Below are 25,940 nucleotides of genomic sequence, written 5' to 3' on the forward strand. Positions count from 1 at the left end.
AGGAGGAGGAGGAGGAGGAGGTGATGATGATGATGATGATGATGATGATGATGATGATGATGATGATGATGATGATGATGATGATGATGATGATGATGATTGGATTTATATCCCGCCCTTCTCAGAGCGGCTTACAAACTCCTTTCCCTTCCCCTCCCCACAACAGACACCCTGTGAGGTGGGTGGGGCTGAGAGAGCTCTTGACACAAACTGCTCTTTTTCAAGGACAGCTGTGCCAGAGCTTGTGACTGACCCAAGGTCACATCAGCAGGTGCAAGTGGAGGAGTGGGGAATCAAACCCGGTTCTCCCAGATTAGAGTCCGCACACTTAACCACTACACCAAACTGGCTCTCTCAGTATATAGAGTTATACTGCCACTGTATACGAAGGTTTCATATCAGTCTCACGGCTGAAGGATGTTAAGAGAAGAATGACACAAAGTGAACACTTCTGTGTTTAACTTAACAGAAGCTTAAGAAGAAAAAGAGGTTGGATTTATACCCCGCTCTTCACTTGGAGCCTCAGAGCGGCTTACAGACTCCTTTCCCTTCCCCTCCCCACGACAGACACCCTGTGAGGTAGGTGAGGCTGAGAGAGCTCTGACAGAACTGCTCTTTCAAGAACAGCTGTGGCAGAACTATGGCTTGCCCAAGGTCATCCAGCAGGCGCAAGTGGAGGAGTGGGGAATCACCTTATCGGGAAGATTCAAGGTAAAGCTCAGAACGTGCAACAAAACAACAAAAACAGACCTCTTTCTCGCTTTAGCTCTGGGGTTAGCTTGCTCCAGAGTCCTTAGGATGAAAACAGCGACTGGCCAGTGCCTGAAAAGCAGTGTCTCGACTAGTGCTGCAAAACTACCACAAAAGCACCCTGCTAGAAAATGCAGAAATGATTAGCTACTGCAGCACAGGTTGGTGACAGCAGAAGCAGTTAGCCAGGAGGAGAAGATTCCCGCAGGTCAATCTGGGGGAAAGGCAGTGCAATATAGTGCTTAGAGTGATGAACTAAATCTGCAGAGACCGGATTTTAAATCCCCATTTATTTAATTCATTTACACCCCCACTTTTCTCCCCAATGGGAACCCAAAGTGGCTTACATCGTTCTCCTCTCCTCCCTTTTATCCTCTCAACAATCCAGTGAGGTAGGTTAGGCTGAGAGTGTGTGACTGGCCCAAGGTCACCCAGCGAGCTTCCATGGGAGAGTGGGGATTTGAACCTGGGTCTCCCAGATACTAGACCGACACTCTTAACCAGGGGTGGCCAAACTTGTTTAATGTAAGAGCCACAAAGAATAAACATCAGACGTTTGAGAGCCGCTAGACATGAAAAAATATTACACACATTTTTATTTTTTTTTAAAACCCGTGCAGATCTGCTTTTAATTAACATGAAACGAGACCGCCAAAAATAAAAACAAACGGGATAAAAACAGATATCGATATCAATTTTTATTTGTCCAATTATATCTGTAGGCTTGGGGGGTGGGGGGCTTTGAGAACGCATCTAAAGTTGCTTTCTTTCAGCCCCACAGGGTGTCCGTTGTGGGGAGGGGAAGGGGAAGGAGTTTGTAACTCCGAGTGCAGGGCAGGGTATAAATGGTTAAGTGGTTAAGTGTGGTTAAGTGTGCGGACTCTAATCTGGGAGAACCGGGTTTGATTCCCCACTCCTCCATTTGCAGCTGCTGATGTGACCTTGGGTCAGTCACAAGCTCTGGCACAGCTGTCCTTGAAAAAGAGCAGTTCTCCCACTCAGCCCCACCTACCACACAGGGTGTCTGTTGTGGGGAGGGGAAGGGAAAGGAGTTTGTAAGCCGCTCTGAGACTCCAAGTGAAAGGCGGGGTAAATCCAATCTCCTCTTCCTCTTCTTCCTCTTCTTCCTCTTCTTCCTCTTCTTCCTCTTCTTCTTCTTCTTCTTCTTCTCTTTCTCTGCTCCCCCCTCCCACCTCAAGCCTACCCAGATAAGGGAACACTGGCTGGGGAAAGGAAGACTGCCTCCCCTTCGCCTCCCTTAGTCCCCCTGCCAGGAGCTGCACAACATGTATGAAAGAGCCGCATGTGGCTCCCAAGCTGCAGTTTGGCCACCCCCTGCTCTTAACCCTTACATCACACTGGCTCTTCATTCAGTCACACAACCCACTGGGCCAGTCACGGTCAGTCCAGCTCCCTCCCAGGGCTGCTGTGAGGATAAAATGGAGTGTGAAAGAATAATGTGCCATCCTGAGCTTTTCGAAGGAAGCGTAGGCTAGAGATCTGAGGGATAGGCAGCCTGCTTATAGTGGTTAAAGTGGAGTAGGAGATTGGATTTATACCCCGCCCTTCACTCGGAGTCTCAGAGCAGTTTACAATCTCCTTTCCCCTTCCCCACAACAGACACCCTGTGAGGCAGGTGGGGCCGAGAGAGCTCTGACTGAAAACTGCTCTCGAGAGGACAGCTCTGAGAGAACTGTGACTGGCCCAAGGTCACCCAGCTGGCTGCATGTGGAGAAATGGGGAATCAAACCCGGTCCTCCCGGATTAGAGTCGGCCACTCTTAAGCACTACACCAAACTAGGAGCAGGGAGATGTGAGTTCAAACCTCTCCTATGACATGAAGCGTGTCGGTTGACCCTCTGCCAGTCACACACAGTCTCTCGGCTTAGCCCACCTCACCGGGTTGTCGTGAAGCTAAAATAAAGGAGGGGATAATGAGGTGTGCTCTTCTGAGCTCCTAGGAAGAAAGGCAGGATAAGAATGTATCGAACCACCTAAATGGAGATCTCGGCAATAAAGACATTTGGTGGCTTCAGGAAAATGTTTTCTCTCAGCCGTCCCCTCAGTAATATAGCGTTGATAATGCTGGTCTACCCTTCAAGGTTGTTGTCAGCATTAGGGAAGTCACAGACTTATTATAAACACTGTCCAAGGGATGGGGAAGCCTACTGTTGCAGCAATCCCAGGCTGCCCAAAGCCTTGTGCCTGAGAATCTGGGGGAGGGGCTGTGGCTCAGTGGTAGAGCATCAGCTTGGCACGCGGAAGGTCCCAGGTTCAATCCCCGGCATCTCCAGTTAAAAGGAACCGGGCAGTAGGTGATGTAAAAGTCTTCTGTCTGAGACCCTGGACTGCTGCCGCCAGTCTGAGTGGTGGAAGAGGAGGAGATTGGATTTATACCCCGCCCTTCACCACCGAAAGGAGTCTCAGAGGAGCTTACAATCTCCTTTCCCTTCCCCTCCCCACAACAGACACCCTGTGAGGTAGGCGGGGCTGAGAGAGCTCTCTCGAGGACTGCCCTTGACAGAACAGCTCCGAGAGAACTTGTGACTGACCCAAGGTCACACCACCAGCTGCATGTGGAGGAGTGGGGAATCAAACCCAGCTCTACCAGATTTTTGACTGGGGAAACTGTACACGGAGGAGAAACTCAACTCCTTTCCCCCAGCTCTGCAGCCCCAATCTAACCCCCCCCCCCAGCAAACATGTCTGTGGCGCAGTCTGAGCTTCCCCCACCCCGAGGAAAGCAGCCTGACCTTCAACTCCTCACCGTCTAAGAGCCGCCTCTGCCTGGCCATCCGTGCACAAAAGAAGCCCTAAATAATACATTGAAGCCAGCTGGCAGGGATGCTTTTGATGCCCATTTGTTCTGACAGAGCCGAGCCCCCTCCCTCCCGCTTGCACTGAGCCCCGGCTGGTGGCTGCTCTCCGGAGGAGGACCGAAACCCACCCTTGGCCGGTTTCTCCCCTCCAAGCGGCCTGAACGGAGCGCGACGCTTCGCTCTCGTCTCCGTTCAGGTTTTCATCGGGCATCTGCCACTTGTCCTGTGGACCATGTGGGTTTTTTTTTTTCTCCTTTCGCGCCAGCCTCCGTCTCCTCCTGCAGCGCTGTCTGCCAGGGTTTACGCGATCTGCCTCTGCTGAATGCCAGCTAGAAGCCCGGGTCTCACCAAGCCTCCTCCCTTCTGCAGGCCCTTCGAGGCTTTCCCCTCAACTCACCTGGGAGGCCTGAGGCCGGATTTCGCCCTTGCTTTTCTGAAGAGGTCACGCAAGGGGTGAGGTCCTTCAGAATGAATCTGTCAGGTTCTCCAATAGAAGGAGCAAATTTTTTTAGTAAAATATATATATTGGTAGTGGTGGAAAGTGCCGTTTTGGTGTAATGGTTAGGAGCCCGTTTGGTGTCGTGGTTAGGAGCATGGACTCTAATCCGGGAGAACCGGGTTTGGCGCCCCAGTCCTCCATATGCAGCTGCTGGCGTGACCTTGGGTCAGTTACAAGTTCTCTCAGAACTGTTCTGGAAGGAGCTCTCTCAGCCCCACCTACTTCACAGGGTGTCTGTTGTGGGGAGGGGAAGGGGAAGGGGAAAGAGACTGTGAGCCCCTCCGAGACTCCAAATGAAAAGCAGGGTATAAATCCAATCTCCTCCTCCTCCAGCCAGTTTGGTGTCGTGGTTAGGAGCGCGGACTCTAATCTGGGAGAACTGGGTTTGATTCCCCACTCCTCCACATGCAGCTGCTGGTGTGACCTTGGGTCAGTCACAAGTTCTCTCAGAGCTGTTCTGGAAGGAGCTCTCTCAGCCCCACCTACCTCACAGGGTGTCTGTTGTGGGGAGGGGAGGGGAAGGAGATCTTAAGCCACTCTGAGATTCCTTTGGGTAGTGAAGGGCCGGGTATAAATCCAATCTCTTCTTCTTTTTCATCAAGACCCAGCCAGCTCATAGCAACCCCACAGGGTTTCTGAGGCAAGAGACATACAGAGGGGTTTTGCCGCTGCCTGCCTCTGGGTAGCGACCCCGGACTTCCTTGGTGGGTCTCCCATCCAAGCATGAACCAGGGCCAACCCCGCTTAGCTTCTGAGATCATCTGACAAGATCAGGTGCCACGATTTCTCAGTGAATAAATAATAAAGAATAAAATAAAATACAAAGCAGAGGTAATATGTGCAGGAAAGTTGGGGAAATGCAGGGGTGCTTCCTGAACACTACTAATTGGAGATTCTCCCCACATTTTCGGAGGTCTGAGTTAGCTGGGTTTATCCTAGATCCCATGCAAGAGGACCTCGCCAAGGTTTAATTTTGTATTTCCAGATTTTGTCCAGAGCAGAGTGCTGTGTTTATTCTGAATGCCTCTGAAGTGGTTTAGCTATTTTTTTCTCCCCCACGTCTGCATTACCAAAGTGTGCATATACAAACAAGAAGGAGAAGAGAAGAGATTGGATGTATACCCCGCCCTTCACTACTCGAGGGAGTCTCAGAGTAGCTTACAATCTCCTTTCCCTTCCTCTCCCCACAACGGACACCCTGTGAGGTACGTGGGGCTGAGAGAGCTCTCTCGAGAACGGCTCCTGAGAGATCAGCTCTGAGAAAACTTGTGACTGACCTAAAGTCACCCAGCAGCTGCAAAATGCAGTGCCAATGCTACAGTGCCAAAAAAGCCAACTGTGCACGCAGTTTTCGCAGGATTTTTTTTTTTTTTTGAGAGCGAGAGAGATCCTTGACCCATGTGCAAGAACACCACACGCAAAACCAGGGCTATTTTTGGGCAGGAACGCACAGGAACGGAGTTCCGGCTGGCTCCTGAGTTGGCCACACCCAGCAGGAACTCATTAGCATAATAGGCCACACCCAACAGCAGAAACTCATTAGGATTGGCTACATTAGGGGTGTGTGGCCTAACATGCAAAGGAGTTCCTGCTACAAAAAAGCCCTGGATTTTGGCAACAAACAAGGTAAACAGAATAAGAAGCAAAAAGTGGGTGTGGCTGGATGAGCACACTTCTGGTAACATGGGGGAGTGGCCTAATATGACAATGAGTTTTGCTGTTGGGTGTGGCCTATTATGCTAATGAGTTCCTGCTGGGCTTTTTCTACAAAAAGAGCCTGAGCTGTGACGCAGGCCAACGTGCAAGAGCCCATCGAGGCTGCCTTTTTTCATTCAGGGATGGACTGGCCCTTTGATTTACCATGCGGGTTGCCAGCTCTGGGTTGGGAAATTCCTGGAGATTTTCCAGGTAGAGCCCGGGGAGGGTGGGGTTTGGGGAGGCGAGGAACCCCAGGGGGGTAGAATGCCACAGAACCCCCCTTCCAAAGCAGCCATTTGCTCCCCGGGGACTGAACTCTGTCACCTGGAGACTAGTCGTGATTGCAGAAGATCTCCAGCCGCCACCTGGAGACCAGCAACGCTACTTACTGGGCAAATTCCTGGTGGCCTGCTGCCCTGGAGGGCCACTGGGAGCCAGGGGCAAGCAGAGCCAAGGTCCCCTCTGCAGCGTTGGCAGTGGCACAGTCGGATCCAGGCCCTGGCCACACCGACCACAGAGACAGGCTTGCTCAGAGCCAAAGACCCCGCCGGGCTCAACTTGCCTCCGGGGCTGTTTCATCATCTCGGTCTGCTCCTGTCTGCAGTACTTGTAACAGCGGGAAGGTGGCACAAGCAGAGGGAAAGAATCGAAAGCTGCGGCCCACTGCACATGACCCAAATTCTGTGATTAATTGTAGCAGTTCTGTTAATCCTCTGGCACAGCCTCCGCCTTCTTAACTGGAGCCACACGCGAATGGGAGGGATGTTGGTTCATCCTAGGGTTGCCAGCTCTGGGTTGGGAAATACCTGGAGATTTTGGGGGTGGAGCCTGAGGAGGGCGGGGTTTGGGGAGGGGAAGGATGTCGACAGGGTATCATGCCATAGAGCAGGGGTGTCAAACATGTGGCCCGAGGGCCAGATGAGGCCCCCAGAGGGCTTCCATCAGGCCCACAGTGGAACTGGCCACCTCCTGCTTCCAGTTCTGCTGCTGCTGCTGCTGCATCATAGCTTGCTTCGCCAGACTCTCTCAATCGCTCAGCCATTTCGTGTTCTAAGCTGGGTCCTAGACTCAGAACTCTGAGCACGAGATTTCTGTGGTGAATATCAATAAATTAAAAGTAGGTCTGCGGCTTACAGAGCTAATGTTTTAAGCATGTTTTTATTTTAAGTTAAAATCTTTGTGTTTGTGTCCTTTATAAAGTTTATATCTCCGCTACCTGGCATTACATTTTATGACACACATGGTCCGGCCCAAGAAGGTCTCATTTATGTCAGATCCAGCCCTCATAAAAAAGGAGTTCGACACCCCTTGCCATAGAGTCCACCCTCCAAAGCAGCCATTTTCTCCAGGGGAACTGGTCTCGGTCCTCTGGAGATTAACTGTAATAACGGGAGCTCTCCAGGTGCCACCTGGAAGGTGGCAACCCTAGTTCATCCTCTGTTTATCTGTCTTCTTCCTCCCTCCCTCCCGTCACATTTTAGATTGCTGGGACCTGTCGTCCCGTACCCTGCCATGTGCCAAGTGCATGCTGATCGAGCTATATAAGTAATAACTGTTATCGTCAGCAAGAATGAGAGCGCTGGATTTCAAGAGGAGGGGAAAACACAGTGCAGATAGACTTCGGTATGGAACCCTACAAGGAACAGAACCGATGAAATCTGCTCATCCTCGTAGGGGAGAGGAACCCCAGCCTCGCCTTCCTGAGCCGACTGTGCTCCCTGACCTCGCATTGCGCATGAGCTTCCCGATTCAGATCCCTGGAGAGTGCCTAAGGCGGGGGCTTTGACCCCGCCCAGGAAAGTGCACAGGGCATTAATGCCCTCAGAAGCGTGAGAGGAGCGGAAGGGGAAGCATTTTCAAAGTCATCTAGCCAGGAAGCTTTCCAAAGGCGCAAGCCGCAGTCCGAGCGAACACACCGTATCGAGAATTCAGAGTGTTTTAAAGTGTGTTTTGTTGTTGTTGTTTTTTTAACAGCCAGGGATATGCTTCCCCTTCCAAATCCCCCTTTCCCTTTTTAATTCCCTCCCTCCAATACCTCACAGAGAAATCAATCATTCTGGTACCCAATTAAGGAACCGCAGTGAGCCTGGAGACGAGTGTGAATAAGGAAACACAAAATTCTGTGCTAAGAAGGGGTGACTCATCCTTGCAGGGCGCCAGCCACTCACGGGCTTTCTGGGCGGTAAAATTCGCCACCTTCTCCTTCCCTTTGTTGCCGATGAGGTTCAGGCTTCCATTTTCCATCAGGGATGAGAGATGCGAGCCTCTACACACACACACACACACACACACACACACACACAAATACACACACAAACCATTTCTCGGAGAATCTGGACCCGCTGTATGAAATGCAACCTGGCAAAGGAGAATGATATTATAAAAGGAGTTCTTGGTATTGACCGTGCAATAATGACTGAAGGCAGGAAAGAATAGAAATCCATAACACGACTGAAACATGTATTTTACATACACAATATGCTAAAATGGCTTTTCCCTGCTAGCAAAGAAAAAAGGGGGGAAAGGTGACAGGTGACGCTTTTATCGTCGTACAAAAGTTTGCATTAAATGCAGATTGTATTGTATGACAATAAAGCGGTCACCATCAGCTGACATCTCCCCCCCCCCCTTTTTTTTGTTTGCTGGCATATTGCTGGGGTGCAGCCCGGTTTTTCTTTCTCGTTTGGTTTTTCCTTGCTAGATCAGACGAAAGGTCCATCTCATCCAGCGCCCCCTTTATGACAGCAGCTAGTCAGATACCTCTGGGAAGTCCACAAAGACGCAATAAATTAACATTTCCCTTCCTCCCTTGCTCCTTGCCAGCATGTATTCATAGGCATGTTGCTTCTTCGGTTCCGTTTAGACTACATGGCCGCTAGTACTCCGTGAAACAATAAAAACAAGATAGCATTAAAAAGCAGTAGACAAAACAGCAAAAAGCGACATTAGATATCATGTAAAACACAACTCTGAGCCGTGGTGGCTCAGAGGTTAAGACGCTGAGCTGCAGACCAGAAGGTCTGTAGTTTGGCAGTTCGAGACCCGAGTGCCATGTGACAGAGTAAGCTCCCGTCTCTGGCCCCAGCTCCCACCAACCTAGCAGTTCGAAAGCAAGAAATGGCAAGTAGATAAATAGGTACCACTTCGGTGGGAATGTAACAGCGTTCTGTGCGCCTCAGTGTTTAGTCATGCTGGCCACATGACCATGGAGAAGTCTTCCCTTCAGCTTGGAAATGGAGATGAGCACCGCCCCCTAGAGTCGGATTCAACTAGCTCTCAAGCAAGGGAAACCTTTACCTAAAAATAAACTACTGGATTGAAAGCAACACAAAATAGGACAAACCAGAAATAAAAAGCCAGAAGACCGATACTGGCCTGAAGGATGTGTTCTGTAGTAGTGGGGGGGGGGGAGACATATAAAAAGGGGTTTTCCCCTTCTGGTGCCCAAACAGACTAAAGACCAGGTGCCACGACAGAGAAGTCCCTGTCACTGGTCAGCATGCTAAAAGGCAGGGGCATTGGATATTGTACCTCTGCATGCAAGAGGATCTTGGAGGGAAAAGGGTTCAGAGAATTCTCTCTTACTCGGGTACACTTGACAGTTGGCCTCGCCCTCAATTCATCGGTTAGATGTTGAGCCTCTTTGGCCTGTTGCTTGCCTTCTGCGTTTCAACTTATACAGGACCTCTCTTCTTCTCCCTCTTACCTGGGCTCGAAACTGTAGCAAGTCAGCCTTTTTTTAAGTTAATCTGCTCACTCCAGGGGTCATTTCGTAGAAAAAGAGATGCAGGTGCTCATTAGCATACCTTATATGCATTTGCCACAGCCCCTGACATCACTGGAAGTGTGTCAGAAGGCACCACCCACCACTCAGGCTCCACTGGACTGTTTTGGATGGGGAGCTATTGGGGGGGGGGGAGAGAACGTGCAGATCTGTCCTCGCAGAGGAGGGAGAGCTTGTCCCTGAATAAAACTTGGTCTTAAAGGTGCCACTGGACTGTTTTGGACTGGGGGGCCAGGGGGAGCTCTGCAACTGACCTGGCTGCTTCTTGCTCTGACTGAGGGCTGCTGGGAGCAGGGGGTGGGGCTTGTTACATGTGCCCGCCCCCTGGGCTCTTTACTGCCGGAGCTCCGCTCCTGTGCGCTCCTGCAGGAAATGACCCCTGGTTCACACTAAGTTAAATGTACGGACATGAATAGGTCACGTAAGACGTGCTTCTCTTTTTGTAAGTTTATTTCTCATCACCATTGGAATCAGATCATCTTTGTCATTTGTTTGAACAGCATTTTCCCCTTAACCAGGAAACGTGGAGGATGAGGAATGCTGTGTAAACCCTCTGTGCTTCCAAGGCAAATGATTTTTTCCCCATTAAACCCAACAAGGGCTTGGGGCACCGATCTCCCATCTCCTCTATTTGCATAACTCATTCATTCAGAAAAATCTGTCCTGCCCATCACCCTCACAACACCTCCGCACGGCAGGTTAAGCTGAGAGAGTAGGTGGCCCCCGCAAGCTTCATGGCGCAGTGAGAATTTGAACCCAGGCCTTACCTTGGCAGAGTAAGAGACCTCGGCTGTTTCACAAAAACCCAAATTGCCGTCTGGCCACCCTAACAAGAAATCTAAGGAGACAATAGTTAGTAGAATTCATAATCTGTACAGCAGTACAAATTGAAACCTGACATTCAGTCTTAATATGTGGCAACAAAGAAAGTAATTTGGGTTTTTTTTACAACTACTGAAATGACCCAAAAGGGAATATTAAGGCAGTTATATGCGGAAAGTGTGTAGAAACATGGCAAAATGAGAGGATTGGGTTTCAACTGGTATAATTTAACTTTGCTGAAGGAATACCTGTACTTCCCCCTCCCCGACAGATGTACAAGAGGTTTGGAGAAGCAAAGTAGTTGTGGGAGCCCAGGGGAAAGGGTAGGGTTGCCAGCCTCCAGGTGGGACCTGGGGATCTCCCGCTTTTACCACTGATCCCCAGCCGACAGAGATCAGCTCCCCTGGAGAAACTGGCTGCTTTGAAGGGTGGACTCTATGGCATAGTACCATGCTGAGGCCCCTCCCCTCCCCAAACCCCGCCCTCTCCTGGCTCCACCCCCAAAGTATCCAGGTATTTTCCAACCCAGACTTGGCAACCCTAGGAAAGGGTGAAAAGGCTCCTCACCTTCTGATACAGACCATAAGCTTAAAAATCCTTTAAAATGAGCACAGAGTTACAATTCCATGGGTATTCCATGGGTATTCCATGGCTCGGGCCTTACGCCGTTAGATTGTCCATGGTCATTTGCACAGCAAACACTCCCCCGTGAAAATATATTATTCTTCACATCACAAAACCCGCATGCCACAAAGCAAAGCTAGAACCCACCCTGAGAGGTCGGTTTTCTATATGCAGGGTTCCCCCCCCCCCTTTGTACCAGAGTGGATTCTATTGCATGAGTCTTCCAGTGGCCGTCTGGGCTGTACATAGAGGCCGGAGATCTCTCAGAATTACAACTGATCTACAGACTACAGAGATCAGTTGCCCGGGAGGAAATAGAGAAGAGCAAGAGTCCAGTAGCACCTTGAAGACTAACAAAATTTGTGGCAAGGTAGGAGCTTTCGTGAGTCACTGCTCACTTCTTCCGATAACACTTCTCCAGGTGTCTAAAGAAGTGAGCAGTGACTCAGGAAAGCTCCTACCCTGCCACAAACTGTGTTAGTCTTTTAAGTTGCTACTGGACTCGTGCTCTTTTCTGTTGCTGCAGACAGACTAACATGGCTGCCCATCTTGATCAATCTCCCTGGAGGAAATGGCAGCTTTGGAGGGCAGTCTCTATGGAATACCATAGTTGAGGACAGAGGTCATTTCGGGGGGGATCGCAGTTCCCTCGAGTGAGGTACGGGGGGCGGGGCACATGACGAAGCCCCGCCCCCTGCTTCCGGCCGCCCCGCTTCCGGCCCTCATTCAGCCAGGAGGAGGCAGGAGAAGAGGGAGGGTAAGTTGCTTCCTCCCTGCCTCTCCCCACCCCTGCCTGCCTGGCGCCAGGGAGGGCCTTCGCGGGGCTTCCTTGCACTCCCTCATGGGGCTCGGCAGTGGAGCTGCAAGGCCGGCGGCGGCCGGGACCGTTGGGGGCGGGGTGTGTGGCCTTATGACACACTTCCGGTGATGTCAGGGGGTGTGGCCTTATGACACACTTCCGGTGATGTCAGGGGATGTGGCATATGCTAATGAGTTATGCTAATGAGTTTCCCTAGCTCTTTTTCTACGAAACGACCCCTGGTCGAGGAGAAACTGAAGTCCTAGAGTGACATCACATCCCTACTGAGCTCCCGCCTCTCCCCAAATCTTCAGGAATTTCCCACCCTGGAGCTGGCAACTCTAGCTGTACAGCTTCAGCTAGTAAGTCAAGGGGAGGCCCAGGGAACAGAAGGCTCCCCCTCCCCCAGGAAGACAAATTCTCTGCCCATGGAAATCTAGCTGGTCAGCGGGAACGACATCTGAGTTGTGGCCGTAGTGGCAGGGCGGAGACAGAGAGCAGGCGGGAGACCCGAGCCCCTCATTTTCGCCAGGCACTCACTCCCAGGTGGATGGTGCCATTTGCAGATCCCGGGCATTAAGCTCTTTGGCTCTCCGCTTCCTTCTCCCCAGGCGATCGCCTTCGAGGGTCAACTATGTCATGCAGCACTAATCGGAAGCAAATGGCTGATGAATAATTAAGGGCTGAAGAAAGCCGCTCTTGAGTGATGAAATCTAAGCCCCTCCCCGCCTTTGGCTTTAGGCGCAGGTTCTCTTGCCTGCAATGTAGTTTTTTTAAAAAAGGAACAACATATGGAACTAAAAAAGAGGAATGGCGTTTTTGCAAGCCAAAAATTGTCCACAGGCCTACAGACTTAACTCTCACTATGGCTCTGCATAACTGTGCTTTTCTTTTCCGCTGTTTTCCGCTGGGTTGTCATGTAAAGTATTCTTAAAATTCTAGGGTTGCCAGCCTCCAGGTGGGGCCTGGAGATCTCCCGCTTTGACAACTGACCTCCAGCTGACCGAGATCAGCTCCCCTGGTCGAGGAGCCCTGGTCGAGGAGAAAGCTGGACTCTGTGGCACTGTACCCTGCCGAGTCCCCTCCCCTCCACAAACCCCGCCCTCTCCAAGCTCCACCCCCCAAATCTCCAGGTATTTTCCAACCCAGACCTGGCGACCCTGTAAAATTCTGTTTTAAATACCGGCGGGGCGGGGTAGTTCTGCTGATTTAACTGTGGATAACCCATAAATATATTTATGCCGCATTCCTTCCCTAAAAATTAAATTACCTGTTTTTCTTCCCCACCCCCCAGCCCACTGCCTCTCTCCGGAATGTCCCTCTAGGGTTAATTGGGTGATTTTGGTAAGCTGACGTTGCGAAGATTATAGGTTTTTCTGCAAATGGCTCCACGCCGAACAACATCACCTGGCTGATGCAGGCCGTATATTTTTCAGCTTCAGAGAAACGGAAGATCTTTCCGATAGCTCCCATTCTAGCATCGATAACGCCTGCTCCATCAACCCCTGCCTAGACCGAACAGAAACTCGCAGCAAGGAAGAAATGCTTCATGCGGGTGGATAGAGTCCAGGGCATCTCGAAAAAGGCCCGAAAAGTTGCGAGGTTCAGCTTTCCCCACATTTAGAGGGTGGGGCTTCCACGCCTGGCCTCTTTCCCCGCCCCATGACTAAGCACAAGTCATGAAGCCAGACAAACCATCAGGGAATTTAGGTCCACGCCAAGGGATGCAAAGGCACCTTGCCGGCTTCAGCCTGTGGGTGGGCCGCAGAGTTCAGCTTTTGCCGCACCAGAATTGTGGCTTCTTTGGCACCGCTTTCTGAAATAGCAAAGCAGACAGTGGACTCAGCTTGTCAACCTACTTGTGAGTTTCCCTCGGGCCTGAGTCTGCCATGAAGTCCACGAAGTGAGGCAGTTGCGTTTGTAAGTTAACCCGGCAGCTCTCGAAGTCAACGCGTCAGCTTCTTGCGGCTATGGGAGGGGCAAAGCTCACCTGCAAAGCCCACCGCGCACCTGCCTGCTGTCTTACCTGTTGCTGCCCCACCCCCGACTTTGGTCCTCCGGCTTCACCACCCTAAGCCTTCCTCAGGTCTCCGGCATCCTCAGGTGTCTCCACCCTCTGGCCAGGGCTGCTGAAACCCTCCCTGGAGACCAAGCCCTGTGAGGAACGGCTCGGGGACTTGGGAATGTTCAGTCTGGAGAAGAGGAGGTTGAGGGGGGGACAGGATGGCTCTCTTGAAGTCTCTGAAGGGCTGTCACTCTGAGGAGGGCAGGGAGCTGTTGGCACCAGGGGAGAGGACTTGCAAGAATGGGTTTAAATGAAGGGCGGGAAGGTACCGGCTGGATCTTGGGGAAAACTGTTTTTTACAGGAAGAATTGTGCAACTGTGGAATCAGAGGGAGGTGGCGAGCTCCCCCTCACTGGCTGCCTTTAAGCAGCGGCTGGAGAATCACTTGCAAGGGATGCTCTGGGCCAGTGGTGGCGAACCTATGGCACGGGTGCCAGAGGCGGCACTCTGAGCCCTCTCTGCGGGCACACGTGGCATCGCCCCAGCCAGGCCCAGACCACCATTAAAGTGTCGAATTCTCTGCCAAATAATTTTAAGTAAATGAAAGCATTTGGGATTGCTTCCCTTACTTTGTTTGGATCAGCTTAAATTAATGTTTGAATTGTGTTTTGTAAAGTAAAACCTCAGTATTCAGGTTAAATGGCCGCGTTGGCACTTTGCGATCAATAAGTGGGTTTTGGGTCACAGTATGGGCACTCGGTCTCTAAAAGGTTCCCCATCACTGCTCTAGGCTGATCCTGCACTGAGCAGGGGGTTGGACTAGATGGCCTGTCTGGCCCCTCCCAGCTCTGTGTGATTCTATGACATCTTCTCTCCCCTTCTAACCCCCTCCCTCAAAAGCTGCTTTTGTCCCTGTAGCTTTTGCCCCTTTGGTACCACAATGAAATGCAAGCATCCCTCACAGAAGGCAGGCCTCTTCTCCCAGGTTTCCCCTCCTCTCCCTTGACGCAGGGCAAGGAGCAAGGCTCCCTCTAAGCTGTGGAGTCTCGTGATCACAAATTCTACTTTGCGAGCTGCTGGCATTAGAGTTGTGAGCGAGCGATTTGGCCGCTGCATAAATTACTTTGCTCTGGAGCCCTCCTTCCTGAGCGAAGGCAAAAATGTGTGAGCCGGAGGCGAAAAAACTGTGAGCTAGCTCACACTCACTCAGCTTAGAGGGAACACTGGCCAGGATCTGGCCTCGCCTTGTTTCCAGGTAGGGTCGCCAGCTTCCAGGTGGTTAGCAGTATACAAGAGTTCACGAGAAATGCCGTTAAGAACCACCAAAATACAGCCATGATATAATTACTCAGTGTAACATTGTATAGTCCATCATTAAAGTGTCAAATTCTCTGCCAAATAATTTTAAGTAAATGAAAGCATTTGGGATGGCTTTCCTTACTTTGTTTGGATCATCTAAGTTAATGTATGAGTGGTTTTTTCTAAAGTAAAACCTCAGTATTCAGGTTAAATGGCCGTGTTGGCACTTTGCGATCAATAAGTGGGTTTTGGGTCGCAGTTTGGGCACTCGGTCTCTAAAAGGTTCGCCATCACTGGTCTAGTCAATCAGATTGGTTACCAAGCACATTCACACAAACATTTACATGCAAAGGGTACAACAGAGAAAGTTCTTTGTAAAGTTCTTTGCTGCAGCTTGCAATATCGCTCCTTTACACTGAGACGGATTGAAGCTGCGTCATAGAATTTTACAAACGAATTGGACAAGATCGGTTTGACTGATGGGCAAGCCGCCTTGGGAAAGGACAGAAACGGGGATCTCTGGCTGGCCTGTTGGAAGCCTGGACATTCGCTACGCTTGGACTAAACATATATGAGAAGAAACTGATAAGGAAATAGAAGTGAGCTTTGGCACGAGCACTTTATTTATTCAGAACATTTATCCGTTATACCCTTTGCATGAATGTGCTCGGTAAACTATACAATTGACTATACAATGTTACACTGAGTAACTATAGCACGGCTGTATTTCGGTGGTTCTTAACAGCTTCCGCGGGGAAGCTGGAGTTCTCCCACTGCTTCAACTGATCGCCAGGCTACAGAGATCAGCTCACCGGGAGAAAATAGCCACTTTTGGAAGGTGGACTCTGTGGCATGATATCCCACGGAAGTCCCTCCCCTCCCGAAACCCCGCCTCCTCAGGCTCCGCCCCCAAAATCTCCAGGTGTTTCCCAACCCAGAGCAGCCTGGGAGGTGAAAGAGGCTGCAAGGGAAGAAGTGAAATGGCCGGACCACCACTGAAGAGCTCTCCGCTTCTCAGGTGAAGACCAGTGTTCCCTCTAAGCTGAGTGTGAGCTAGCTCACAGTTTTTTAGCCTCCAGCCCACATGTTTTTGCGTTCGCCCGGGAAGGAGGGCTCCAGAGCAAACTAATTTATGCAGCGGCCAAATCGCTCGCTCACAACTTTCATGCCAGCAGCTCACAAAGTAGGATTTTTGCTCACAAGACTCCACAGCTTAGAGGGAGCCTTGCTCCTTGCCCGTCTATAACTCAATGCGTAAAGGGAGGGGAGGGAGCCTTGGTGAAGACTAAGATGACCCCCGAGAAGACGCTGGAAGGAGTCAAAGGACCACATTGCTTGGATACCACTGCTTTCTCATTTTAATCATCAGCATTTTAATTTAGCATCCTTCTTCCAAGGATGCTGGGAAGGACAACGACGGTCCATTTCCTCACAAGCCCATGAGGTCGGATAGGCAAAGTAGTTAAGGACTAGTCTCAGGTCACTAAGCACTGAGCCAGCCCAGGGAGTTGTGGTCCTTTTAGGCCAAGTCTGGTATGAAAAATATATACAGACGTGTGCTAGATGCCCACAGAACAATACAACAGCGAATGAGACCAGATTAAAGCCATAACATCATTTAGTGTCTGGTAATAAAGAACAACAACATGTTCCTTCAGAGGAAAAAAATATATAAAGGCCGATAAAAATTCACATAGCAGTCTGCTCCAGTCTCTCTCAATCTATATCCCTCTAACAGTCTTGTATCCTTATCCAAATCCACAAAAGCAGTCTGCTCCAAACTCAATCAATCCGTGTCTCTCTTTCAGTCAACACTTTTTCGGGATATCTAAGTGTTTCAGACTGCTGGTCTTTCGTCAGGAACAAATCCTATATAGGAATCTTACATTCAGTCTTTACACATGGAATTCACTGCCACAGGAAGTGGTGGCGGCTACAAGCATGGACAGCTTCAAAAGGGAATTAGATAGGCATATGGAGCAGAGGTCCATCAGTGGCTATTAGCCACAAGGTATAGATAGGGGCTCTGGGGCAAGTGATGCTCTGTCATCTTGGTGCTAGGGGGGGTCAACAGTGGGAGGGCTTCTAATGTCCTGGCCCCACTGGTGGACCTCCTGATGGCACCTGGTATTTCTGGCCACTGTGTGATACAGTGTTGGACTGGATGGGCCTTTGGCATGATCCAACATTGGCGTCTCTTATGTTCTTGTTCAAGTTGACACTTCCATTGAATTACTTTTCTGTTAGTCTGCTTGGGCAAGGTCTCCTCTCTTATTTTCAAGCGTGCTGCTGCTGCTGCCAAAGTAAAATGGATTTTTAGGCCAAGCCCAAGAGCCCCACCTACAACAGCAGCGGAAAGAGGTTCTTGGGAACACCTTGCTCGCTACAAGAACATCTCGGGGAGCTTCTGCCTTGTCGACAGGTACAAAAACCTGTCCGTGGCCAGAGACATGAGCCTTTTGGGGGAGGGGGGAGAGCCAACTCACAACCTGCAGCCATTGTGTGAGCCATTCCCGTGGGTTTCAGAATCTACTCAGTATGTAGCCTCGTTCTTCTCTATTTAAATGATATTTTGTTTCAACTGCTGGCTTTCTTAAATGATCTCTAGCTGCTTTTTAAAGTCACATTGGGTCTCTCCGGCGGTGAAAAGAAGCGGGGTAGTCAAGGACCTAAACCAATCTTATCAAGCAAGCATTTCCTTGGGGGAGGGATATATATGAACTTCACTTGGTGCACACAGGCGGGGAGAGAGAGAGAGAGGCAGGCAGGCGGGAGATGCTGTTTGGTGGCCTGATGTTAGAATCCCACCGATCTGCCAATCACCAGCAGGCTGACCTAAAGCTTTCCCTCCCACCTCCTGGCAGGAGGGAAGGAAACTGCATATTGTCTCAACATCTGTTCCCAAGGAGGTGGTCTGTCTCACTGCATCGATTAACCAACCCCCCCCCCCCAAAAAAAAACCCTGTAGTCATATCAAATTCAAATTGCACAACCGCTATTCATGCACAGGAAGGCCTGGCGTGATCTGATCCATGGGGTCTGAAGAGTCGGACTCGACTGTGCGACTGAACAACAACATTCATGCTTTGGGGGCTCACTTAACGGAGGCAACTGCGGGGTTTGCAGCTCCCCCCCCATGCTTCATACACGCGAGGGAAGGAGGCGGTAAAATGGACTGCAACATTTCAGGCGGCCGGTGAAATATGACATTTTGGAATGCGCCCCATTGTAAAAACCACCACGCAAACAGAAGAAGAGTTGGTTTTATACCCCACTCTTCACTACCCAAAGGAATCTCGGAGCAGCTTACGATCGCCTTCCCTTCCTCTCCCCACAACAGACACCCTGTGAGCAGTGTTTCCTCTAAGCTGAGTTAGTGTGAGCTAGCTCAGTTTTTTTAGCCTCCAGCTCACACCTTTTTGCCTTCGCTCAGGAAGGCAGGCTCCAGAGCAAACTAATTCATGCAGCAGCCAAATCGCTCGCTCACAACTTTCATGCCAGTAGCTCACAAAGCAGAATTTTTGCTCTCAATACTCCACAGCTTAGAGGGAGGCATTCAGGTGGGGATGAGAGAGCTGTGAAAGAACTGCTCTTGAGAGAACAGCTCTGAGGCAACTGTGACTGGCCCAAGGTCACCCAGCAGGCTGCATGTGGAGGAGTGGGGAATCAAACCTGGTTCTCCAGATTTGAGTCCGCCACTCTTAACCACGACACCACACTGGCTCTCGAAAGGGGAGGGCTCACGGCTCAGTGGGAGAGCCTCTGTGTGGCGTGCGGAAGGTCCCAGGTTCGATCCTCAGCATCTCCACTTAAAAGGACCAGGCAGTAGGTGATGGGAAAGACCTCGGCCTAAAACTCCAGAGAGCTGCTGCGAGCCTGAATAAACAATACTGACCACGATGGGCCAAAGGTCTGATTCAGTGTAAGGCAGCTTCACGTGTATTCAGGTATACAGCCAGCCTTGAAAAGCAGAACATTTTCAGAGGTATTTAGCATAGAGTAGATACCATCTTAAAAAAACCAAACATCATTGTACTCATAGAGGATTTTTAATATATTAATACAGAATTGTGTCAGCTTCAGAAAAAGGAACATTACAAATTTCCCCCCCAAATAGGTGCTATGAAGAATTCAAAGGCCCCTTCCAGAAAATATGCCCCCCCCCCACACACAAAGAATAAGCCACATAACCTATCCACACCCCTAGAGTTACATGGACACACCCCTAGAGTTACATGATAGTTGCTTCTTACACTTTGTACAAGTGCAGCGAACCATACACTGCAGGGACAAAGCTCCCCACCCCAACTGCTAGTACAACCCAAGGAACATTCATTCCCCAAACCAAGGATTAGTCCAGACTCAGCTTAAAGGTAAAGGTTCCCTTGCTCGAAAGCCAGCCGAATCCGACTCTAGGGGTGCGGTGCTCATCTCCGTTTCAAAGCCGAAGAGCCAGCGCTGTCCAGACGTTTCCGTGGTCATGTGGCCGGCATGACTAAACACCGAGGCGCACGGAACGCTGTTACCTTCCCACCGAAGTGGTACCTATTTATCTACTTGCAGTTTCTTGCTTTCGAACTGCTAGGTTGGCAGGCGCTGGAACTAGAGACGGGAGCTCACTCCGTCATGCGGCACACTCGGGTCTCGAACTGCTGAACTACCGACCTTCCACAGCCTGCAGTTCAGCGTCTTAACCACTTGAGCCACCGCAGCTCCATAGACTCAGCTTAGTTCAATTTAAAATGCAGAAATTTATGGACTTTCAGTAGTGCAGTATCTGGTCCATCTTGGGAACGGTACTGAGGGGCATCATCAAGTATCCTAAAGGGGAAGTCTGTTTCTTTCTTTCTTTTATTGGACTTGTATCCCGCCCTCGCCACAAGCAGGCTCAGGCAATGCTCCCCCTAAACTGTAGAGTCTTGTGGGCAAAAATTCTACTTTGTGAGCTACTGGCATTAAAGTTGTGAGCGAGCGATTCCACTACTGCATAAATTAGTTTGCTCTGGAGCCCTCCTTCCTGAGTGAAGACAAGAATGTGAGCTGGAGGCTAAAAAACTGGGAGCTAGCTCACACTAACTCAGCTTAGGGGGAACACTGAGTTCAGGGTGGGTATAAAAATGTCCAGTAGGTTCCCCATTTAAAAAAAACATGCAACCATGTTCCAAGTGAGGAAAGACACGAACTTTGAGTATTACCTTTCACCAGGAGCTAAATATGGCTTTTTGGAGTGCTTTGGAAGCCACATTACATCCAAAGCGACATCTTGAACATGTGCCAATACAGCCATTGCTGTTCCAGTGCCTGGGCCGAAAACACCGTTTTAACTATTGCACAACTTTGACAGTTAGGCTGATAGGATTCGTCTTCATGCTGTTCACAAAGAGAGAACCTTCCCAGGACTATTACAATTTGAACGCGGGGTGTGGGTGATGTCTTACCAGAAGCGTGGCTTTTCTCAAAGAATCCCCCTCCCCCAAACACCAGACATTTAACCGGTGACTTGGTGGTTTCCATTTAAATAATAGATTTTTAGAACTCCTAGTTAAGAAAAATACTCCCCCCTCCCCCCCAATTGTGAGCATGGCCAGGACGATTAAAGGGAGGTGGATAATTAAAAGCAAAGAAAGCCATCTTCTTCAGTCAGATCCATCCACCCATGAGGGGACTGCGCTTCCTTATGCAGTGGCCAGGATCTGACCTTACCTGGAGATATTGCAGCCCCACCTACTAGTCTGATTGATACAAGACAGGCTTTTCTGGGTGGAGAAGAACAAGACTTTACAAGTTTTCCCTGCCAACATTGGCTCAAACCTGCCAGTAATGCTCCCTTTCGGAGTGAAATTTTGACAGCAGACCTATGACAGCAGTGTTTATTTACTTTCCCCTTCCTGTATAACTGGGGGAGGGAACAGAAACCAAAGAAGCAGCCTGAAGCGATGACATCTAACCCAGTACCGCCAACACGGATTGGCTCTGCCAGCCTGGTGTAGAGGTTAAAGACTGTCAGACTGGGATCGGAGAAACCTAGGTTCAAATCCCCTGCTGTGCCCAGGAAGCTTGTTGGGTGACCTCAGGCCAGTCACGTGCACTCGGCCTCACCGACCTTGCAGGGTTGTTGAGAGGAATAAAATGGAGGAGAGGAAAATGATGCGAACTGCTTTGGGACCCCACCAGGGAGAAAGGCAGGGTATAAATGAAGCTAAGTCAATGAAGTATGTTTTCAAGCGGAGGCTGGACGACCATCTTTCGGGTATGTGGTAGGGCTTTCGGCTATGCTCTTGCAGAGTGCAGGGGGTTGGACTAGATGACCTGCAAGGTCCCTTCCAACTCTAATATTCTATATGATAAGAGCTACTCTTCAAGGCCTTGGGGTTGAGGTCTTTCCCAGCCCCACTGACCAAAGATCCTTTTCTCTGGAGATGTTAGGAACTTACCCTGGAGCCTCCTGCATACAGACCAAGTATTGTAAGCGCTCGTCTCTGGGCTGGGTTAGGGGCCAGGACACAAGAAACGTGAAGATCAGGTGTACGCCGGTGGCACAGAATCTGCACTCAACCCACCGCTATGACCTAAGATACCAGAGACTGAACTGGAGGACCGCCAAGCTACGGGTCCTCTGAAAGTTATGCCCAAATATATTTTCCAAAGGCAAGACGGGCAAAGTAACCACTAAGGCACATTGAATAGGAGGCTGTTTGTGCTCAAGCTAAGCGGTTGGTCCAGAGCGTCTGTCAGAAATCACGCCAGCAGGATGGGGGAGGATCTAGTGCCCGATGGTGGCGGCCAAGTTCTCAGGACTGTCACCTCCCAATGTTGGGTGAGACAAGCTCATGCCCTGCACGTAGGGAAGGGAAACAGAGGCGGCCCATTATCCATTAGAGCGGCGACTCTAGGTTGGGGGAAAAGAAAACCACGAGGCTTAGGGGACAAACTCATGTCAAACTGCTTTATTACATCTTAAATAACAGTACATTTTAATATAGTATCTATCTTGCATCCAGCTTTCTTGAAGTACACTGACTTTAAAATTAAATACAAAAGGTGAAGGAGGATACAAGGGTGGTGGAGAAAGCTCTACGGGTAATAGTTTCATGTTGGGGGGGAGGGGAGGGGAAAGGAGATTTTTTTTTAATATCATTCTTTATTTTTCCCCCGAAATGCCAATTCCAGGCCTAAAAACGCACGATTACAGCACATTGTATACAGAGATGTCGCAGAGAGGGGGGAGGAGGAGGAGGAGGAGGAGGAGGGGAACCAGAGTGGAGAAAAAAAAACCCACAGCTGCAGCATGGGAAGGGAGATTTTGATATATAGACAGAGGAGAAAAGTTTGACAGAACAATTTACTATTCAGGGGTTTTCTGTCAGGTTTCCCACCCCACCCCCCTTCCCATTTTCAAAAACCAAGGCAGGTAAGCCAGCTCATTAAGGAAGCCAAAAAGAAAAAAAAGGGGGGGGTTTAAGGTGATCAAAAGGCTTCCTTGGTTACAGCCAACTGGCCACTGAGAATTTAAATTTATAGAGGACCGTCTGTTATCCCCCCCCCCCTCCTCTGCACCCCGGAATCAAATCTACAGCAAAAGCTGAACAGGTAATTAAAAAAAAAAAATCTTTTTTTACAATAGTGACTTATCAATGCTACTCCAGGACGTGCATAGGTTGGTATTTTTAATTCTTCATAATTTTTTTTTTATGCACAGAGTAGCGACGGTAAAGGCAGAATATGGCGATGGTTACAACTTATGTTTTTTTAATAAGGGGGGAAAAAACAAAAAGAAAACCAGGTTATTCTTTTAAAGAAAAAAACACATTGAAGGACACATTAGTCTCATTTGCACATCAGCATTTCTACAGCATGCGATTCTAAAGAGTAATCCAACCCAATATGGCAAATATGGGGGGGGGGGATATGATTTCTTTCCATTGTTCTCATTTAACTTAGAAAGTTCAAGATCATTATTTTTAAAAAAACCCAAACATTAATTTGTACATTGTTCCATACACAAAGGATTTATGGAATAGCCAAGCGCTGAACAGGTTTTCTCTTTGCTAAATACAAACCCACTATCCCACAGAACCTTATTTGTTGAGATTGCGGGGTAGCGTTAGGGCACAGTTGGCCCTCCAGTGGCGCATTATTAAATCCGAACTATGCCCCCCCCAAAAAAGGGAGTAGGAATAATAATCATGAGTGAGGTGGGGTGGAGAAAAAAACTAGTTTGCATTTTGTTAACCCATAAAAAGGTGAATTTTTTCTTTAAACATTCAAGACCATGTACAGCGTGTGCTTGGTTACCTTACTTAACTTTGTCCTATATATGCAGTAATTGTGCAACAATCTGTGACACTAAGACAGAAGTTTTTTAAAAAAATGAATCCAGGGACTAAATTTACAGCATAAACAACCCCAGAAGCACCTGGGCTTGGACTCCCTTGTATTGACTGTAAAAGCAATTTGCGTTTAAAAAATAAAATAAAAAGAAATATGGACAGAGAGTCAATATCGATCCTGCTACAAACACGACTTCAAAATCTGAAAGTGAGAGTAAAACAAAGGCGCCCCCCACCCCCAACTTAGAAAAAAAAGAAAGTAAAACCAAATCAATGGTTTATAATCTTTAAACTACAGTGAAACGTAAACGTCGTCTGTTTCACATGTTTTTTCCTGTTTTTTTTCTGGACATGCTTACAGAAGTGTGTTTTCTTTAGTTTGCTAGACGAGAGAAGTGGTCCCCAAAAGAATGCACAATATATTTTTTTTAAAACTTCATTCGCTATTTGTATGTAACCACAGAGATTCTTCTTTTAGGAGATAATTGTGCTCTTCATTTCGGCAATAGGAGGCGGGAAAAGATCTTGCCCTTTGGTGGCTGGGTTGGATGGAGGGGGGGAGGGGGGAGGGGTCCAAGTTAGTACAGTTGGATTGGATACGTTATTTTAAATTTTTGACTGTGGTGGAAAAGTCTTCCAGTCAGCGTGGAGTCCACTGCTATTCTGACATACAAATACACACACATACACACACAGAAAAAGAGCTTGGTTAAGATTTACACAGCCCAGGGTGACGACAACCTTCAGAGTTAAACCCAATAAACTTTCTCCCTCTTTCAACTAACTTTAGGGCTACGTTTATAGACAGGCAAGTGCTTTGGACCTGGTCTATCCAAAGCCAGCTTTCAAGACTGCTTACAGTGGGATATCCCTTTCTACATTCTTTCCTAGCGTGGAAATACACCCATAAGGAACCAAAGGCAACAGTGGGTGGAATAGCAAGAAACAAAGATACAGGCCGTGTGTGTGTGTGTCTATACAGAGAGACAAGTCCACCAAAGGCCCAGGTGGAAGATGTTTGCACCTCGTGCAGGGAACGCACAAACAGATAGCCTGGCTCAAAATTAAATGAAACTAACCAAACACAAAAGTTCCCACGTTTAAGATACGGTTATAGCGGGACTGTCTCTGGGCATAAAATGTTCTTGTGGACATTTAACTATCTTCTGGCCCACACACACAGAGGATCCAAGCCATGCTCCGTAAGCACTCCTGTGCCCTACGAAAGCGAACGGAAGCTGCATAACAGCAAAGGTCTGCTCTTGTGCAAATCCCATCCATTACAAAGGAGGATGGAAATTGCCCAATGTGTGTGTGGGGGAAGGATCTCCCCCCCCCCCCGACCTTTTCTGAAATGAAGGGGAGACTCTTCCACTGTTCCTTCTATGATCGAGTTCTTGTGAGCCAGTTCACAGTCTTTTAGTCTGGCTCACACATTTATTTATTTATTTATTTTATTTTATTTATACCCCGCCCTCCCCGCATGCGGGCTCAGGGCGGCTTACAACAATATGGCACATAGTGCAATAAAACGCAATAAAACAATTTAAAACAGTTAATACATGGGACACACCCAAGGATCCCGCGTGACTAAAACCCTCTCTCCATATTGCACATGCCCTTTCATTCCAAGGGAGGTTACTGTGGCCTCCTGATGTTATCTGCCACTTAGCCTCCGGCGGTGCCCCATTGGTGGTAGTGGTGGCGGCGGCGGCTCCTATCCGAAAGCCTGGCGGAAGAGCTCCGTCTTGCAGGCCCTGCGGAACTGCAACAGGTCCCGCAGGGCCCTGATCTCCTCCGGGAGCTCATTCCACCAGATAGGAGCCGCTACCGAGAAGGACCTGGCCCTTGTGGCCGCAAGCCTGGCCTCTTTCGGGCCCGGGGTCGCAAGACGATGTTGCGACCCCGACCGAAGTGCTCTTTGGGATGTATGTGGGGCAAGGCGGTCCCTCAGGTATGCTGGACCTCAGGAAGGAGGGCTCCAGAGCAAACTTAATTTATGCAGTAGCCAAATCGCTCGCTCACGGCTTTAATGCCGATAGCTCACAAAGTAGAATTTTTGCTCACAAGACTCCACAGCTTAGAGGGAGCACTGGACTCTTCCTAAATGCCACTGGATTCACAAGGACTTCAGCTGAAAATTAACCAGCTTTCATTCTTCCTTGCGAAGCTAACAAACACATTTAATTTCAGGGGAGGGGTGGGGAGGGGGGGGGGTTAAATAAAGCATTCTACGCACTTAGCCTGCACAGACCTTTGACACAGGATTCCTTCCCTTGCCATAATAACGAAATTAAAAGTACCAAGCAAGCTTATTTACATTATATAGGCATCACTTCATTGTCAGGTCTCACTGACAATCCTTTTTTTTTTTTTTAACTTTCCTAAACTCCAGCTAGACATTCACATGCAGTTAAGTGTACAAGACACAGCCCACTGGAGTTCAGTATCCTCCTCTGCAGACTGGGAGCGGAGGCTTGCCTGGGATGGCCCCGCACAAGTTCCGCCAAA

The 25,940-nt window shown here is 49.3% G+C and overlaps 1 protein-coding gene and 1 long non-coding RNA gene across 3 annotated transcripts in view; one reads left to right on the top strand and one right to left on the bottom strand.

The window, feature by feature from the left end:
• The window catches only part of LOC107116095, a 60,923-nt gene that overhangs the window by 17,852 nt on the left and 17,131 nt on the right, over positions 1-25,940 (top strand). The window lies entirely within an intron of this gene.
• Positions 22,032-25,940, bottom strand: part of GNB1 (guanine nucleotide binding protein (G protein), beta polypeptide 1) — a 45,052-nt gene continuing 41,143 nt past the window's right edge. Inside the window, exon 11 of one of the 2 annotated variants that reach the window (XM_015417956.1) lies at positions 22,032-24,087. The gene's annotated coding sequence lies outside the window, so the exon portion shown is untranslated. Of the gene's footprint in view, positions 24,093-25,940 lie in introns of both variants that reach the window. The other variant, XM_015417955.1, reaches the window with a different exon arrangement.

The sequence above is a fragment of the Gekko japonicus genome, unplaced genomic scaffold (assembly GCF_001447785.1).
Source record: "Gekko japonicus isolate JY-2015 unplaced genomic scaffold, Gekko_japonicus_V1.1 scaffold893, whole genome shotgun sequence".
Lineage (NCBI taxonomy): Eukaryota > Metazoa > Chordata > Lepidosauria > Squamata > Gekkonidae > Gekko > Gekko japonicus.